Source organism: Felis catus, chromosome B4, assembly GCF_018350175.1.
Source record: "Felis catus isolate Fca126 chromosome B4, F.catus_Fca126_mat1.0, whole genome shotgun sequence".
In the NCBI taxonomy this organism is placed as follows: Eukaryota; Metazoa; Chordata; class Mammalia; order Carnivora; family Felidae; genus Felis; species Felis catus.
Window position 1 is genome coordinate 23,563,180 of NC_058374.1, and position 18,215 is coordinate 23,581,394.

General features: G+C 40.4%; 1 pseudogene; it reads left to right on the forward strand.

Moving 5' to 3' along the window:
• The first annotated feature begins 11,030 nt into the window (after window positions 1-11,030).
• On the forward strand, window positions 11,031-12,274 carry LOC101081474 (annotated as a pseudogene).
• The last annotated feature ends 5,941 nt before the right edge of the window (window positions 12,275-18,215 follow it).

Sequence of the window (18,215 nt, forward strand, 5' to 3'; positions counted from 1 at the left end):
GGAAGGAGAGATAAGTGAGTCAGGCTTTTCTGACCGTCTGGGGATTCTGCCAAATCTTAAGTGGTGTAGACAGTCTTCAATGTGATAAATGTCACACCTGAACTCTGTACTCATTACCTTTTCACCTTGACAGCCACGTCGTGTTACCTTGTATGTTATGACTTGGTTGTTATCTGGGACCTTTTTGCCTTCTTTTTCACCATTTTTTTAAGTCTTAAAAGTAATCTGTGTTTCTAAGTTCTTGATTTAGGCACATATCCTGGGTCTGGTGCAGTAGTCTAATCAACTGGATTGCATTTTTTCTAATGTTTATTTATCTTTGAGGCAGGGGGTGAGGGTAGAGAGATGGGGAGACACAGAAATTGAAGCAGGCTCCAGGCTCTGAGCTGTCAACACAGAGTCCGATGAGGGGCTCGAACTCAGGAACTGCGAGATTATGACCTGAGCCAGAGTCAGACACTGGGCACCACCCAGGTGCCCCTGGATTGCATTGTTTTTAAAAATAGTAGACTCTTAAAAATGATAAATGTTGAGAATTGGTACAGAAGTTGTCATTTGGGCATTTATTTAGAAACCCTCTTTGTATTAATACAGAAAACCTAAAACATAGGTTTTCAATGATTTCTCCCATTCTTAGAGAGATGGGACATTTTTGGAAAAGTTTCTCCAAATCTTCTTCCACATTTTCTCCTTATTATATATATATATATATATATATATATATATATATATATATATATATAAAAGGGAAACTCTGGCTTTACAATCAGACTACGAAAAGCGATGTACAACAGAGTAGCGAAATTTCTCAAAAGCCAGGTTACTTTCGTGTAATGAGAAAACCAGAAAGGAGATGGTAGAAGTAATTATCTAAACTCATTCGATGAACTTTGAAAACTAATGGAGAATGCAGGAAAGATGTTCCTTTTCCACCTGTCAGAAAGCTCTAGGCAACTCCACTGCAGTGAGATTCCTTAGGTTTGAAGGCCTAAAAGATTCCACCAATGGCAGTGTCCTAGTGGGTCAACTCTCATGCATTTTATCTGGACTTAGACCAGGGTTTCTCAACCCTGTCAATAGCAATATTGACATTGAGGAGGAATCAGTCTTCGTCGTGTAGGATGTAGTAGTCCCAGTTGTGGTAGTTAAAAATATTTCCAGAGAGTAACAAACACCCCTCCCAGCGGGTGGGAGCCCAATTGTTCCCGATGAGGAATGTCCTAGAAGAACTGCTCTTATACTGGCCTCAACTGTCTCCTACTCTATTTTGAAGAGGTAAAGGAAAATGGGTAGCCGATAGCCAACAGACCCATGGATGTTAATAGCCCTCTTGGCTGTGGCATAATGTGAGAAAAGTTTGAGGGAGAGTTTTTTCTCTTTCATGCTTCCTGGAATAGAGAAACATAACCAGACATCAAGAAAACACTGACTATGTCTCCAACACAGAGAAACACATCAAAGTTTGGGCCAAAAAGCAAAACCAAAACTTGGTTTCTACAATTTTTCTCATTGACTCGATCAGTTTTCATTTTCTCCTAGTCCTTCAAAATAGGAATTTGAGTTTATAATATTAATAGAGCCCTAAGGTTCATTAAGATGCTTTCCACTTGAGGGGCACCTGGGTGGCTCAGTTGGTTAAGCATCCAACTTCGGCTCAGGTCATGATCTCGCAGTTTGTGCTTCTTGAACTCTGTCTCTCTCTCTCTGTCTCTCTCTCTCAAAAATAAACATTAAAAAAATTTTAAAAAAATTCTTTCCATTTAATATAAAGAAAGATGAGTCTCAGGGGGAGGATGACCCATACACTCAAGACTGTCCAAAGTATTAATGTTTTTAAGCTTATTTATTTATTTTTGAGAAAGAGAGAACAAGAAAGCCTGCATGCACAAGCAGGAGAGGGGCAGAAGGAGAGGGAGAGAGAGAATCCCAAGCAGGCTCCACACCACCAGCACAGAGCCCTACGCGGGACTTGACCTCACGAACCTCAGGATCATGACCTGAGCAGAAATCAGGAGTCAGATGCTTAACTAACTAAGCAACCCAGGTGCCCCCAAAGTACTAATATTTTAACTTTTTAAAATTCATGTATTTATTTTGAGAGAGAGCAAACAGAGTAGGGGAAGAGAGAGAGGGAGAGAGAGAATCCTAAGTAGGCTCTGGGCTGTCAGTGCAGAGCCCAATGCGGGGCTCAAACTCATGAAGTGCAAGATCGTGACCTGAGCCAAAACCAAGAGCCAGAGGCTTAACTGACTGAGCCACCAGACACTCCCAAAGTACTAATTATTTGAATTCACAAGGCTTACAGCAGAATCTGGAAGTGATCTTCTTTTCTTACCCCTGTCTTTAATATAGAGCTGTGCAGGCTATGCTGAACAAGCCCCTGCATGGGTGAGCCCACCTGTTCTCACAGGCAAACCTGGAATCAGGAGTCCCAGCTCTGAAGCCTTGCCCTGCCTCTGCCAATTTACGTTGACCTTGGGACTCATGAGCCCAAGACTCCGTTCCTCCCGGTGAAAAATGAGAATTACCATGATTTACTGATGGGATTGTTGTGATGGTTACGTTAGCATCGTGATCACTGTCACTCACGTTACTCTCATTTTCCTCCCTCCCTTTCCTTTCCCTCTGCTGTGTCTATTCCTTGTACACGCCCAGGCTCTTTGGAGCCACAGCCCTCGCATACTTGCTTAGCCCCAATGCTGAGTCCCAGCACTACGGAAAGATCACCACCACCTTGCAGGTTTTTAGAAAACCAAGTTCACATGTTTCCAAAAAATTAGAAGAGTGGTCTTTCAATTTATCACTACTTGAAGTGGTTTCATTAAATTGCCAAGTGCTTAGATGTCTACGCATATAAACAATTAAGTTCTCTGTGAAATTAATCTAGGATGGGGCAGGTTCCTGACAGGTGGTCAGGATACTTCCACCGAGAGGTGCTCAGACCCGTCTAGATAAATTCTAATTATTGCTACTGCCCTACCTTGTACATTTTGGGTTTTCTTCTGGAACAACCCTTCTTCCTCATTCACTAATGAATCTTCCTCATCTTCTTCCTCCTTCACTAATGAGCTGCGTGCCCACTGGCAAGTCATGGGCGTATACGTTTGCTGCATTTAATGGCTTTATATGTGAACATACCAGATACAAAAGAAACTAATTCCTCAGCCACCCGACCATCTGAAACCTAGTCTCCTTTCTTGCATTTAGTGGGAATTGTATCAACTGGAAGGTGCCGGAACTCCTAGTGATCGGAACCTTCAGATAAACGGTTTACAGAATACATGCAGATTCACCGTTCTTTCTCCAGAATAAGTTTCAAACACACTCCCAAAGGAGTATGAATGAACCCCCCCCCCCCCAGGGATGTCTAGAAAATAGCAAAAGAAACTTGAACGTGTCTTTTATGCAATTTGCATGTATGTCACCCTTGTAATTGGAGAAGAAAAATGAAATATGTGCAAACATAGCCAATGATATTGCAATGACACCGTAAGGGTGACACACGGTAGCTGCAGTTGTAGTGAGCATCGCATAATGTGTGGAGACGTCGAATCACTGTGTTGTACACCTGAAACTAACGTAACGTTGTGTGTGAACTATATTCAAATAAAAACATTTTTAAAAAAATAAAGTATGTGAAAAGACCTTAACAGTAACGCGGCTAATCAAGGAAAGACCCCGTTACATGTAGTGTGTGCAACGTTCTCACTGAATTTGAAAGCAGTGCTGACATTCTCTGGGACCATAACACCCCTTCCTGATCCCATGCCTGCCGCCTCCCCCCAACCGCCTGGCCGGTTTCCTTTCATCCTTTCTCCCAGTGTTCTAGGGTTTTTTCTAGACACCCAAAACATCTTCCTCTGAGTCACTTTCCAGTGTCAATTGAGCAGCCCGTGCTGCCAGCCCGGTTCCCGAATGCCTTTTCCATTCTGCAATCTCGCTCTGTTAGAAGGTGCCACTCTGTATCCGTAGGCATTGAAGTCGATGGAATATGGTACGGGAAGAATGCTCGAGATGAAGTGAAAGTTTTGTAAGATGTCCTTCAGTTAGCTTCCTTCAGTTGCTCGAATATATACCTTTATTTATGGACATCCACACTCTCATATCAACCCTTCCAGAACCAACCATTAATGGTGGGATCTTGGACAATTACTTAACCACCTATCTATGCCTCAGTTTCCCTATTGGTAAGAGAGGGTGATAATCAAACTTACATCATAAGCTTTTTATGAAGGCTGAGTTTATTTAAGTCAAGCACTTAGAACAATACAGATGCTGTAACTACTGTAGATGTTTGATATTATTACTGTCACAGAGAAGAAAATGTGGCAATGTCTCTGTTTATCATTTTATTGGCTATTTGTGGCTTCAAAAAGTTATATAACAATTCAGTTATTTTTTTCTTTAATTTAGTAAACAGATTTAGTTCCCACTATGAGCAAGACCCACTGCTTTGCTCATCGTAACAGACCACAAGAATGTATTTTTTAAAATTATTTTAATGTTTATCTTTGAGAGAGAGAGATCATGAGCAGGGGAGGGGCAGAGAGAGTGGATCCAAAGCGGGGTCCATGCTAACAGCAGCGAGCCCTGCATGGGGCTTGAGCTCACCAACTGTGAAATCATGACCTGACCCGAAGCCGGAGGCATAACCCACTAAGCCACCCAGACGCCCCAAGATCACAAGATTTTAGACTCCATGAGTACCAGGTTCAATTTCTGCCTCCACAAATTCAGAGCTTCAGAGCCTTCTTTTTCTGTAGTATGTGCATGTGTGAGCATGTGTGTGTGCTCACACACACTGAGAGAGTGGCAGAGATGGGTCCAGCTGGTCCAGACTGTCCTTTCTTCTGTCATTACTCTACATAATGAAACCGTGTGATTTCTTTCAGCACACGCAGCTGGCACCGCCTGGCCTGCTTTTAATGGATGCCATGCCCAGAAATGATGAAAAGCTTTGGCTCTCACAAATGAGAATGTCCCTCCAAATGAGCTGAATACTCACCATGGAGGTAGGGCAGGAACGCTGACAAATTGTATTTTTTTTTCTCATTCAGTTAAGCCCTAGTATTTCTCATTGCATGATTCTTTGCTTAATTCAATATTTATATCCTTGAATAGAAATTCTACAAGAGACTTTCCAGTAGTCTCACCATGATCCTGACCTTTCTTTATGCCCTTACTTGGACAGTGGTGACACCTATATGTATATATGTGTGTAAAAAGTATAGATATGTATTTATTTTGACCAAATAGTTTTGGCCTAACACACCCAACACTGAAAGAAATTGGTCATCTTCGGGGTGCCTGGGTGGCTCAGTCAGTTAGGTGTCCAACTCTCGATTTCAGCTCAGGTCATGATCTCACCATTTGTGGGTTCGAGCTCCACATCAGGCTCTGCGCTGACAGCTCAGAGCCTGGAGCCTGCTGCAGATTCTGTATCTCTCTCTCTCTCTCTCTCCCTCTTCCCCTCCCCCACTTACCCTCTCCCTCTCTCTCTCTAAAAATAAATAAGCATTAAAAAAATTTTTTTAAGAAGTTACTCATCTTAAAAATAAAAGGAAATGTAGTAACGCAATGCATAATTTTTAAAGAATATTTTAACAGATTTCCACAGTCTAGGCTTCTGGTGTTTCTGGTTATCAACAAAATCATCATTGGGACACCAAAGGACTGGAAAATAATGGTAGGAAATGTCATTACCTGGTAGATTTTTTAAAAGCCTATCAGCAAGTAAGATGTTGCGCTGTACCTTTGCTTCTTCCTTCTGATCCCGATACAGGAAGTGAGGTTTTCCTAGGCCCAAGAGGAAGAATTCTGTTTGCTTTCTCCCTAACAACGATCCTTTCCAGGGCTGATGAACAAGGCAAAAAAAAAAAAAAAAAAAAAATGTAAGCCTAGTCATGTTGAGGCACTCCTGCCCACGAGGTATGAGATGACACCAATTTAGTGTCTTGCAAGGCAAACTTAGCAAGAAGTAAAGGCTTCTAGGTCTTTCAGCAATCTCCTCTTACAGGTGTTGACACTCCCTCACTCATCAAGCAGCCACTGTCCTTCACAATATCCTTTGCTGTCCACGCTCCCCCAGGGTCTTGCCCCCTAGACCTGCCTTGACAATATTACTGCATGCCCATGGCTTTTTTTTTCGGTCCCTGCACTGCCCCTACTCTCTTACGTGCCCTCTGACTCCTTCCATTGGGGCCTTTCTACCTATTTGGATAATCTAATTCCAGAGGACCTGATAAGACTTTTCCAGTACTGTAGCATGTCGAGGGCAGGCAGGATATCTGGAAACCCATAGTATCTACCTAGGAATTCTGTATCTTACTCTGGGTTGACCTGCACATAGGCGCTGCTGTCTGTGGAGGCCCCAAAGTTGGATCATGTAGAAGCACTCACTCTCTACTCTCCCAACCCTTGTATTTTGGCTTCTTTATAAGCAGCAAGATGATGCTGCCAAACCTTGGGTAAGTTCATGCTGCCCCTTTAGTTATGAAGAGTCACTATTTTAGAGTCCATACGCCATGTTTGCTGAGGATGGGGGGGGGGGGTTTACAGGCTTAAGATACTATGAACATGCTTTATGACTCCTCTTCTACATGTTCTATCACAGAAGTACAGAATCCACACCCCTCTTTCTGTGAGTGAGCTCTGAAAACGATTCACACACACACCCACAAAAGAAAGATAAAATGGATAAAAAGGAGACCATGATGCACGCTTTTTAGAAGTTTTTCTTTAATGTTTATTTATTTTGGGAGAGAGAGAGAGAGAGAGAGAGAGAGAGAGAGAGAGAGAATCCCAAGCAAGCTCTGTGCTGTAAGCACAGAGCCTGATGTGGAGCTCGAACTCACAAACCGTGAGATCATGACCTGAGCCGAAACCAAGAGTCAGTTTGACTGACTGAAGCCACCCAGGCACCCCATGATGCAAACTTTCCTAACAAATGCTATAAGTTGCAGTTTTGGTGTTTTCTTTCTTTCTTTTTTTCTTTCTTTCTTTCTTTCTTTCTTTCTTTCTTTCTTTCTTTCTTCCCTTCTTTTTTTATTTTTTATTTTTTGGCTATAACAGGATTGTAGTATATAATTTTTAAAGGGAAAAATTGATAGAGGCCAATAAATTTGAAGAAAAGGATGGCAAGGGACTTTTGTTTGCAAAATACAAATTAGAACCCTTTTGAAAACTGTGGTTTAAGTGATGTCAGTTGTCACAAAGCCCCTGGAACTGATGAATTTTATCATGCAGAATGACATTTTAGGCCATTATTGAAATTTATCCTTTCTTATCATGAACATTCTTAGATCATTCCCCAAGGAGTTCTAAAATTTTTCTAAGGAACTTTTGCATCATGCTAAAGTAGCATTTGCTAAACTTAATTGCCTCAGGAAAAAAAATCCACTCTTTTATATCGTTTTGCATAGCAACATCCCAAACACAGCAAACATGATGATGCATGGAAAATAGGAAGAGTCTGGTAGAAATACAGCTATGGAGGGACTGGTCGTGGGTTCCCAGAAATCACTTGAGGACTGTGTTTCTGCTCTCACACGACAGCTGCCAGGGGCCAGTCTCATCCACAGTTCTTATTTCCTGAAGCTCTTCCTTAGCAGTTCTTACAAACAAAGCTTTATGTTATTCTGAAATCAGGTGAAAAGGAAAAAAAAAATCAATGTTTGTTGAAGGGGTAAAAAATCTTTCAAGATGATGTGTACTCCCATAAGGATGGGCTGCATATTTTAGAAGTATAGTAAGTATGCGTTGCTCTGAAACAGTTACCATAGGAACAAAACTTTTTCCCTATTAGATGGAAGAGGAGTCACTGTAGTAAATTTCCACACAAATGTCTGAGCTACATCAATTGAGCATCAGTTGGGAGTCAAATCCAACAGATTGTGGATTTACCAGACTGACGTTAGAGGGAAAGGATACGAACTGTAATATAAGGAAAAATTTTTGCACATCCAATGATCAAACCAGGTTTGATAAACAGACCATCAAAATAGGCACCTTAGTCCCATCGCTTTTATATTCTGCTCTAATTTCCCAGAAGGGCATCACCCCAACTCTCAGCTGGCAGCTGTGCTAACCAATATCAGAGAGGATTCTTACAGCATGGTTCATAAGAATTTATCCTGAAAAAGAAGGCAAACGTAATAGCACCACGTAAGCAGCTTCATAGGGTTCCGTGAGCAATGGGAAGTGTCCAATGGGGTTACAGTTCTGGATGCTTCCAAAATGAGCTGGATTGGAGTGCAGCTCTGAAGGCAGAGACATTTTAGGGTTACCTTAACCTTGATCTTTCTATTTCACATAAGACTACATGGAGAAATATGCATCTTAAGTTGAAAAGGGTCCTTTTCCTATTAAACAAAAATTCTGAGTGATAAGAAAGCGTTGTGACAGTATGTTAAGGTTTTTTTTCTTAATGGTATGTAAAATGATATATCTATGATGATAGATTTAATGAGATATGGGCATGGGAGAAGGATGAATAAGGAAAATCTGATCTTGAGAATACGCGGTAGAAAAGCAGAAGTTCAGGGGCACCTGGGTGGCCGCTGGTTAAGCATCTGACTCTTGAGTTCAGCTCAGATCATGATAACCTGATCTCATGGTTTGTGGGATCGGGCCCCACCTCAGGCTCTGCACTGGGATTCTCTCTCTCCCTCTCTCTCTAACCCTTCCCCATGCAGTCTGGCTCTAAATAAATAAATAAATAAATAAATAAATAAATAAATATTTAAAAAAAGCAGAAGTTCAATATGTGAGGTGGGGGTGGAGTGAAAGATCATACAACGTAAGACCCCCAGAAAAATACTAGTTAGCAAATATAATAATTTTAGATTTAGTTTTCTCTTAAACATTTGAATAAACTATCTAGCACACATGAATTCTGATGTGAGCTGTGAAAGAATCTAACAAATTAAAATGGTTTTAAAATCTAACATTTTTCAGAAAATTGGTCTCAATGTGTGTAGTAAAATGATTGTAATAATAAAGTATCAATCTAAAGACTCATTATAACTGAATTGAATTGAATTTACATGACATTTAAAGTCTAAAAAAAATCCTCAAATACCAGGTGATGAATCAATGCCAGGTTATTACTTAAAATATACTTAAACTTATGAGATAATACTAGAAACATAAGAGTAAATGCTGATAGAATAATGCGTCTTTTACAAAGAGCATATTCTGCTTAAAGCCCTTGGCTTACATTTTACTTTTTTAGAATTCTCCATTTTATTTAAAGTTTTAAAAGCATAAGGGTCAGTTTCCATCAATTTCCTGGCTCATACTAAAGTAATTAGAAATTTTGAACACTTAGAATCTTGGCACATTCTTTATTTTACTTTTTATTTTATAAAATATACTTAGAAGAAACGGAGTCTTTTAGGCTTTACTACCGTATTTTAATTCTCCAAAGGGTGTGTCAAAGTGATAAAAAAAAAAAAAAAAACTTCAGATGTGTTACAAAAGAACTACAGCAGTTCAATGCTATAGTAAGATGGTGATCCAAATTCTACGATAATGTTATAATTTCAGGCTTAACTCACCCATCTCACTTGTTTATACTACCCATACCCTAGAAGGCCCTCAGGTTAGTGCTGGACACCGTCTTACTACGTGGGTGGCACTTGCCTGTCATCTCTATAACTCTGAAGAAAAGCCAGGGAATTTGTTTTAAAGTATTTGTCCAGATGAAGCCACATGTGGCCTCCAGGGTGCTCTGGGCCTGACGCCTAAGCCTGCTGGCTATGCAGAGCCACAGAGCTCATCCAGAAGAAAATGTGATGTCTCCTCAAAGCCAGGAAAGATAAAAGAAACCTGCATTAGTCCAAACCAGCACAGTTCATGTGTGGGAATTGCACAAGATTAGGATTTGTCCTCTGGATTGGCCTCACAAAAGCCAGGGAATAGAAAGGAATGTAGACAGCTGCTAAGTGCCGCTGTTCTGTTGGTTTCCTTGCTGATGAGAAGCTTTGGACAGTTACCTTTGTCTTGATTAACTCTATTGGTGAACAGGGGTCCTTGAGCATGTGATAGCAAACTCTGGTGCTTATGGGCACTTAGGTGATACAGCCACATCATTGGAACAGAATTCTATGAAAGGTAAGACTTGACAGGCTTTCTGTACCTTACAAAGGTCTGATTCCTCTTAATAGTGATTGAACTTTATGACATACAGATGATAGGCAAGATTCTTGGGCAGACTGGAAAGCTGTTGACCTTGTTATTCCATGGCTAAAGTATTTGGTAAAATTGTCACTTGAACTGTCATAGAGAAGAAATCATCTGCTTATCTACCCCCTCGAAGGGAACTGTTTGGATAAACTGAGAATATTACAGTGGGTTGACTGCTCTTGGTTGCTTTTAGCAAGAAATAATGGGAGAAAAGAGCTCCGGCAAGGGCCATGCAGTTTGCACAGAGAGATGGAAGTGAACAGAGTTGTGTTAAGGAGAGATTCTTCGAATGCAGCTTGCAATTTAAAATCCAAATATGTAGCCTTCTAGTGTTTAAAAAAAAACCCAGTAAAGAAAGAGAAAAACACAAAACAAAGGGAGCAGTAGACCCATCACAGCCTCTACCACTGGGAAGATGAAAGATCTCAGATGTTTGCAGCGAATACAGATTAGAAAATTCAACCCTTATCCATGGCCCCTCTTCCATCCAGAATGTACATATAGGCATAGTAAAGGTCAGTAGAACCATAGCTTTCCTGATGGAATCCACAATGTTGTTGGTGTGTGGGCTGATAAAGAATGACAAGACAACAAAAAAGTTATTCCTGGAGCACCTGGGTGGCTCAGTCCATTAAGCATCGACTCTTGATCTCGGCTCAGGTGATTTAATGCTTACTGAGTTCAAGCCCCAGGTCGGGCTCTGTTTTGATAGCATGGAGCCTGCTTGGGATTCACTGTGCCCGCCACCACTCCTCCCCACCCCCCCCCCCCCGCGCTTCTCTAAAATGAATAAATAAACATTAAACAAACAAACAAACAAACAGAAACCTAAAGAGTGGGAAGGGCCTAGGGTGGTGTGCCCCTCGAAGGGGAAGGAGGCTCCAGGAGGCCCAGGCTCCCGCAAAGCCAAGGCCAGCGTCACAGGAAGTGGGGTGTCTCCGCCCCTTAATGTCTGAAGCCAGAAGCAGGGGCGCTAGTGTGGGGAGAAAGCGACTGTAAGGAGAGCGCGTCTCCATGGAGGAAGAAAAACAATTGTTTTACGGATACCTCAGCTCTGTTAAGTGTTTAACCAGTTGCTTTAGGAGATACATCCAGCCCCCAAACTTGACTGCTTCATGTAATTTGTCCATTTCATCGCGGTCTAGTTCTAGGGAAAAGCACTTGGATTTAGCTCCTTCATTTCCAACATGGAAGAAACTTACATCGATTCCCTGGACCCTGAAAAGCTATTACAATGTCCCTATGACAACAACCACCAGATCAGGGCCTGCAGGTTTCCTTATCATCTTATCAAGTGCAGAAAGAAATAACCCGATGTCGCAAATTGGCCACTTCTCCCTTCAATGCTTGTTGCTCAGGCTGAAATTGGCCACCGTATCTCAAACTGTGATGATAAAAGTTGTATTGAACAGGAGGATGTTGTCAACCAAACCAGGAACCTTGGACAAGAGACTCTGGCTGAGAACACATGGCAGTGCCCTCCTTACCATGAGGAGTAGGATAACAATCTGTGGGAACAGACCACCACCCCATTTTTCGTGGGCACAGCCAACTACTGTGGGAACAACAGCCCTGCAAGCAACATAGTTAGGGAGCGTAACAGTAACCTGGTTTCAGGCATGCATGTTCCCAAATCTCTGCCATATGTTCCGCCATGTAAAATCAATGGAAATGCACAATAACTGAATATCTATCTCATCAAATGCCAGACCCTAGAAGGCTCTTGCTTCCTACTGCTACCAGTGGGTTCTTCATTTTTTTCCCTTCCTAATCTCATTGTAGAAAGATTAACTGTCTGTGACTTTAAAAAACAAAAACAAAAACCTCTCTTGGCAAGAGTCTTCTGATCCCCACAAACTAACAGAAGAAAAGTGCATATCTGTCAAACTGTCATAATTCTCCTATAGGTACATATATGATTGTTTTTATATTATAGATATATATCTGCATAGAATATTATTTGGAAACTTACACAAGACACTGGTCACAATGGTTTCTTCTGGGGGATTCAGTGGGGGATTCAGTGACTGTGGGAAATAGGTATGTGGGAGACTTACTTTCCCCAACTTCCATTTGGGTAAATCATTGGTCCTTGTATATACATCACTTATTCACACACACACACACACACACACACACACACACACACAGCAAAGTAGAAAATGGTTCCTAATAAAATTACAAGTGCACATACCTTTTGACCTCCTTATTCTCTCCTGGGAACGATTCCCTGCAAATATAGCCAAATGTGTGAAATGATGTATGTTCAAAGTCATTCACTGCAGCGTTGCTTTTAATAGCAAATATTGAAAACAACTTAAGTGAAATATTAAATGTCTGTCAATAGAGTCCTGATGAAACAAATTATATAGACCCATACAATTTAATACCACACATCCACAAAAAAGAAATGAAGAACATTATGTATTGATAAAAAATGAGCTCTACAATATTACTAACTGAAGAGGGTAAGTATTTCATCCTCTCCTTTGAGGTAACAAAATGAAAGGAATATGTATATATATATATATATATATATGTTTATACATATATACACATACGTCTATATGTATGTACAGTTATGTATGTCTTATGTATACACATACATACATATATTCACTTCTTTTTATAAAATATTTCTGAAAGGTACATAAAAATTGATAACATTGGCTGTTTCAGGAAAAGAGAATTTGGTGGCAGAGGTTCATGGGTGGGATAGATAGTTTTTACTCCAAAAGAATTCCACAGAGGGGCGCCTGGGTGTGTCAGTCAGTTGGGTGTCCGACTTCGGCTCAGGTCATGAGCTCATGGTTCGTGAGTTCAAACCCCACATCGGGCTCTGTGCTGAAACCTCAGAGCCTGGATCCTGCTTCAGATTCTGTGTCTCCTTCTCTCTCTGCCCCTCCCCCACTCACACTCTTTCTCTCAAAAATAAATAAACATTGGAAAAAAATTAAAAAAAAAGAATTCCATAGATAGTAACATTTCCATATCAATAACAACATTTAGATAAGTGTATATGCTTGCTTCATAGACTACATTTGAGTGCCTAAAGTTAAGGCATTTAAAAAGTCTGTGTGTGTGTGTGTTTGCATATGTGTGTATATATATCATATATATATATGAAATATATATATCATATATATATCACCCATCCATCCTCATTTCTTTATATAGGCAGCATCCTGTGGAATAATAAGTCTGATTTTAAAGGCCATATCTGCATATGCAACTTAAAAAAATTAATATGCTCATGGCTTTTTTACACCAGTCTTGTTAAAAGTATACTCAGTTTCCAGGGATAATTAGCATTAACTTAGTCTGTTGCTAATTTCAGTTATTTCTCACCACGTACATTATGAAGAAAAAATGCTGCCACCTTTGATGTCACTCACCAATGAATGAATCAATCTTTTATCATGAAGACAAAATTCCTCTTTTTTAAATTTTTTTGCCACATTGTTCTAAGAGCACAGAGTCTGTGATACAGTCAAAGAGAATGTTCTTTTCTAATGGGAACCACTCTTTCTAGTTAATAGGACATACTCCATTTCTTTAAAAAATTTTCTCCTTCTGTCCCTGTTCCCCTCCCTCCTTCTTTTTGTTCTCCCCTCCTTTCCTTCTTTCTTGCTGCACTAGTGTCCTAGAGAGACCGTCTATTTAAAATCCTTAGAGGAATGAACACCCTGTGGTTGAAAACCTCAAATGACTATTATTAAGAAAGCTTACATCTAAAAGGACCAAAAAACTAGTGAGAGTTTTGCTTTACTTAACACTCTTTCCAGTATGGCAAATGGCAGATTGGGCTGATAAGTGTTGTTGCAAACCATTGGCTCTGGGTCTTCTAGTGCTTTTTGGTGTCCTGATGAATTTAGAGACCAAACTTCTGCTTAAGCTAAATTGAAAACAGTCATTTACTTTTTTTTTTAATCGTCATGTATTTTTAGAATGACAGACCATTAGAACCAGAGGGAGGGTTGAACAAAATCGACTTCAGTTTCGTTGCTTTACAGATGAGAAGACTAAAGTTGAGGGACACTAAGTGATTTCCCAAAGATTGCATAACTTACTGTCAGAGCCAAACTTGCTGATTTTTTTTTCACCATAACACATCTCAGTCAGGAAAAAAACAAACCCTCCAGAAAAATTATCTTGCCCTTTTTTTGTCCCTTCTATGCTTGTCTTCTGCTTGGAATCACCAGTGTTTATGAACAAATCATATTCTATGGGTTCCTAGGAATGTGGAAATGAGAGAAGTTAGATTTCCCTCTTAAGAGTTGATTATGATATTAACTAGCATTGGCCTTCTTACCTACTGAAAAATTTTCTTGAGCTTTTGGAAAGTATCCTTTGCTTTGGTGGTCAAACTATTAATGTGGGTTGTATTAATAGACACGTAAGTCACCTGCTAATGTTGTGACATTGGCCAGTGACATTAACATATCTAGAGAGATAAAAGGATTTCAGCATAAGAGCTTGAACTGCAAATATAAAAGAGGAAGAGAGGAGCCAATGTAGGAGTTGACCAGTATCCTGCTCAGAGCAGAGGAGAGGGAAGCCTCTCAGCTGGGATGTTGAGAATTTCATTCCCATTGTCAAGGCTCTCCCTTACTAAAAGGGTGCTCCTTTTTTGAATTTTCTTGGCTTCCTGGTTTTCTTCTAACCTCACAGGCCACTCATTCTGTCATCTACTTGCTCCTTCCTGCTCTCCTATCTGACTTCTACATGGTAGAGTCATTGACATGTATTTGTCTTCTCACTCAATACTTTGTCCCAAGGTGATTTCATTCATGCTGATGAATCCCCAGATTTATAGTTCTGTCCCAGATCTCTTTTCTGACTCAAATTATCTATCTATCTATCTATCTATCTATCTATCTATCTCATCTATCTCCAACTAGATGTCACAGGATTGTCACAAATACATGTGTAAAATTCTGTCTATCATCACCATTGTCATCATTTATCTCCAACTAGAAATCACAAGATTGTCATAAATACAAGAGGTCTAAAACTGTATTCATGATCTCTTTACCTATCCTCCCCAATCCGGTTCACCTTTGCATTTCCCCAACTCAGAAAATGGCACCTCCACTGACTGGCTGCTAAAACCAAAAATTTGGTGGTCGTCCTTGAAATCTCCCTCTTCCTCCTCTTTCAACCCATCACAAAGTTATATTTTTGATATATATTTCTTTGAAGGCAACAGCTACGCTTTGTCTTCACTACCACAGCACTGATTTTATGCCACAATTTTCTTTACCTGCAGGATTAGGATAATCTCCTAGTCTCCCACATTCATTCATTCATTCATTCATTCATTCATTCTACTTTAATCCATGTAGCAAGTGATCATTTAAAAATGGACTGGATCATGCCACTTCCCTGCTTAGAACACACTAATGCCCATCACTTCCCTCTTCATCTTCAGCGTGAATCTTTCTCCCTTCTCTGTACACTCCAGCTCCAATGGCTGCCTTCCTCCAAAGGGTTGAGGGTTTCCTGCCCCAGATTCTTTACACATTTTATTCTCTCTGCTTGGAATTCTTTTCCTCCCACAATCTTTCTCTTCCCCACCTCTCCCAACTTCTATTAATTCTTCAGACTATTTTTAAGTGTCATAGAGACAGAAAGTAGAATGGCAGTTGTCAGGGGGTGGGGGAAGGTACTGAATGGGGAGTTCTTCTTTAATGGCTATAGAGTTTGTTTCATAAGATGAAAATATTAATGGAGAAGGATGCTGGTGATGGTTGTACAACATATTGAATGTACTTAATACAACTGAACTGTACGCTTCAAAATGGTTAAGATGATGAATTTTGTTATGTGTTTAATTACAGTAAAAAAAATTGATTTTCAGATGACAACTCAGACTCACGTACCTTTTCATTCATGTGTATCAGTCTCTGAGGTCCTGAGAACAGTGAACCTGTGGGACCTCAGACTTGGGGTCAGGCCCTGGGTCACATTAATTCACTAATAAATATAACCCATGAGGCTTTGTTAGAGATAGCCTTGCAAACCTTTTTCCTTAGTGATGCTTGGCAGCCTTACGATTTAAGCTTATCTTTTTGAGGGGGAATATCTGTGCTGAGTAATTCAGGAAGTATTGCCAAATTTTGCCAGTTATTAAAGATAGCAGTTTCCAAATACAGTCATCATCTGCATGTGCCACTAAAGAGATTAGCCAGACTAGGCTAATTTCAGGACTTCTAAAATGTTCAGTCAGGTTCTTCCCAGCAACTGGATTTTATAAGCTTGGGAAATGCTATTGACAGTATACTAATGGACCCAGAACCAATTGGACAGAAGTACTACAGAATTGAAGGATTCTTAATAATAAATCTTAGCAATAAATGTATTATCCTTCTACATGCCAGGGACTATGCTTTTATACACGTATTGTTTCATTCTGTTCTCATCACAACTCCGCAAAGCATGGCTATGGGTTATCGACCCCATCGTATAGATTAGGAAACTGTATCTTTTCCTTTAAGTTTATTTATTTATTTTGAGAGAGAAGGGGAGATGGGAAGAGAGAGGAGGAGAGAGAGAATCCCATGCAGGCTCCACATTGTCAGTGCAAAGCCCAGCGCAGGGCCCCATCTCATGAACCGTGAGATCATGACCTGAGCTGAGATCAAGAGTTGGGTGCTCAACTCTCTGAGCCACCCAGGTGCCCCAGGAAAACATAGCTTAAAAAGATTTTAGCACAGTTAGTAAGTGTTGAGCTGGGATGTGAACCTGAGTCCACCCAACTCCAATGCTTAGGTTCATAAGCACTACGTGAAATTGCCTTCCCCTGACTTGATCGTGCAGCAAGCTGCTGTTGTATTAACTGCTTTGTTTAGTAATCCCTATCTTCTAAGTCTGATTTTTGTCATGATAATTAATGATACCAAAGGGTCATTAATATATATGCTTGGGCATCATTAATTTATTCAACAAAGACTTTTCTGAGCACCTTCTATCTACCAGTTATTATGTAGATTCTAAGGAATGCAGATGATGAGATACAGTCCCTTCTCCCCCAGAAGCTTGCCATTTTGTGGGAAGCAGCAGATAACCACATATGCACAATACGATATGAGCAATGCTAGAATAGGAGGACAGAGTCTGAGGCATCAAAAAGGGATGTCACAGAAATGTAATGTGATCCAACTCTTGAAGAGCAGAGATCTTCCAGGCAGATAGGCAGGAGGAGAAAAAAAGGGTAGAGAAAAACACTGTGCAAAATTTTGGGAGGCTTCTATACTTCAGTATTAAAGGAACGCCTGTCACAGTGGGGTGGGGGTAGCATTTCAAGGAACCAATTGGAAGAAATCACAGGCAAGGGGCCAGACCATATCAGATGTTTATTCTATTCAGAGCTCTTTTGAATAGGAATAGAAACCAAGTCAAACTAGCTGCAGGCATGAAGTTTGACCTTTTAGGCTCGAGTGCCTTCTCCCAAATGCCTGTGGTCTTGTGTCTCTTAATTCACGTTCTCAAGAAAGAGAATCTGATCAGTCACTGACCAAACGCCTGAGTCAGGTGTCTGTCCCTCCCCTGCCTGGTAGGATGACCCAGGTGTGTGTGTGTGTGTGTGTGTGTGTGTGTGTGTGTGTTTGGATGTGGATATGGGAAGCTTGCACTGGAGCTTTTCAAGTTTGGGATCCCATGGTAGGGTTCTTTAGGATAATGTCTCAGGAACAACGGATAGGAAGTTTTCCCTAGGAAGCCTGTGAGTGAGAAAGGCAATAAAGTCAATCTAGCACAACACTGTGGGCCTGGGGAAAAGTCTGTATTCTTTAGTAGAAATTTACAGAAATCGAGAGAAAAATCATCCATTAGAACCACAGGGATATCACTTAAGGCAACTCTCATTCATGGCCCCAAAACATAACCATGATAAGGCTGAAATAATTTGGGTTTTTTTGCATTGCTACGGACTTTGAATTATTTAAAATTTAGTATGTATAGGAATCATCTCACAAATAAAATTCTACATCTTATCCTTAAGTGTCACGGAGAAGGATGGCTGTACTGAG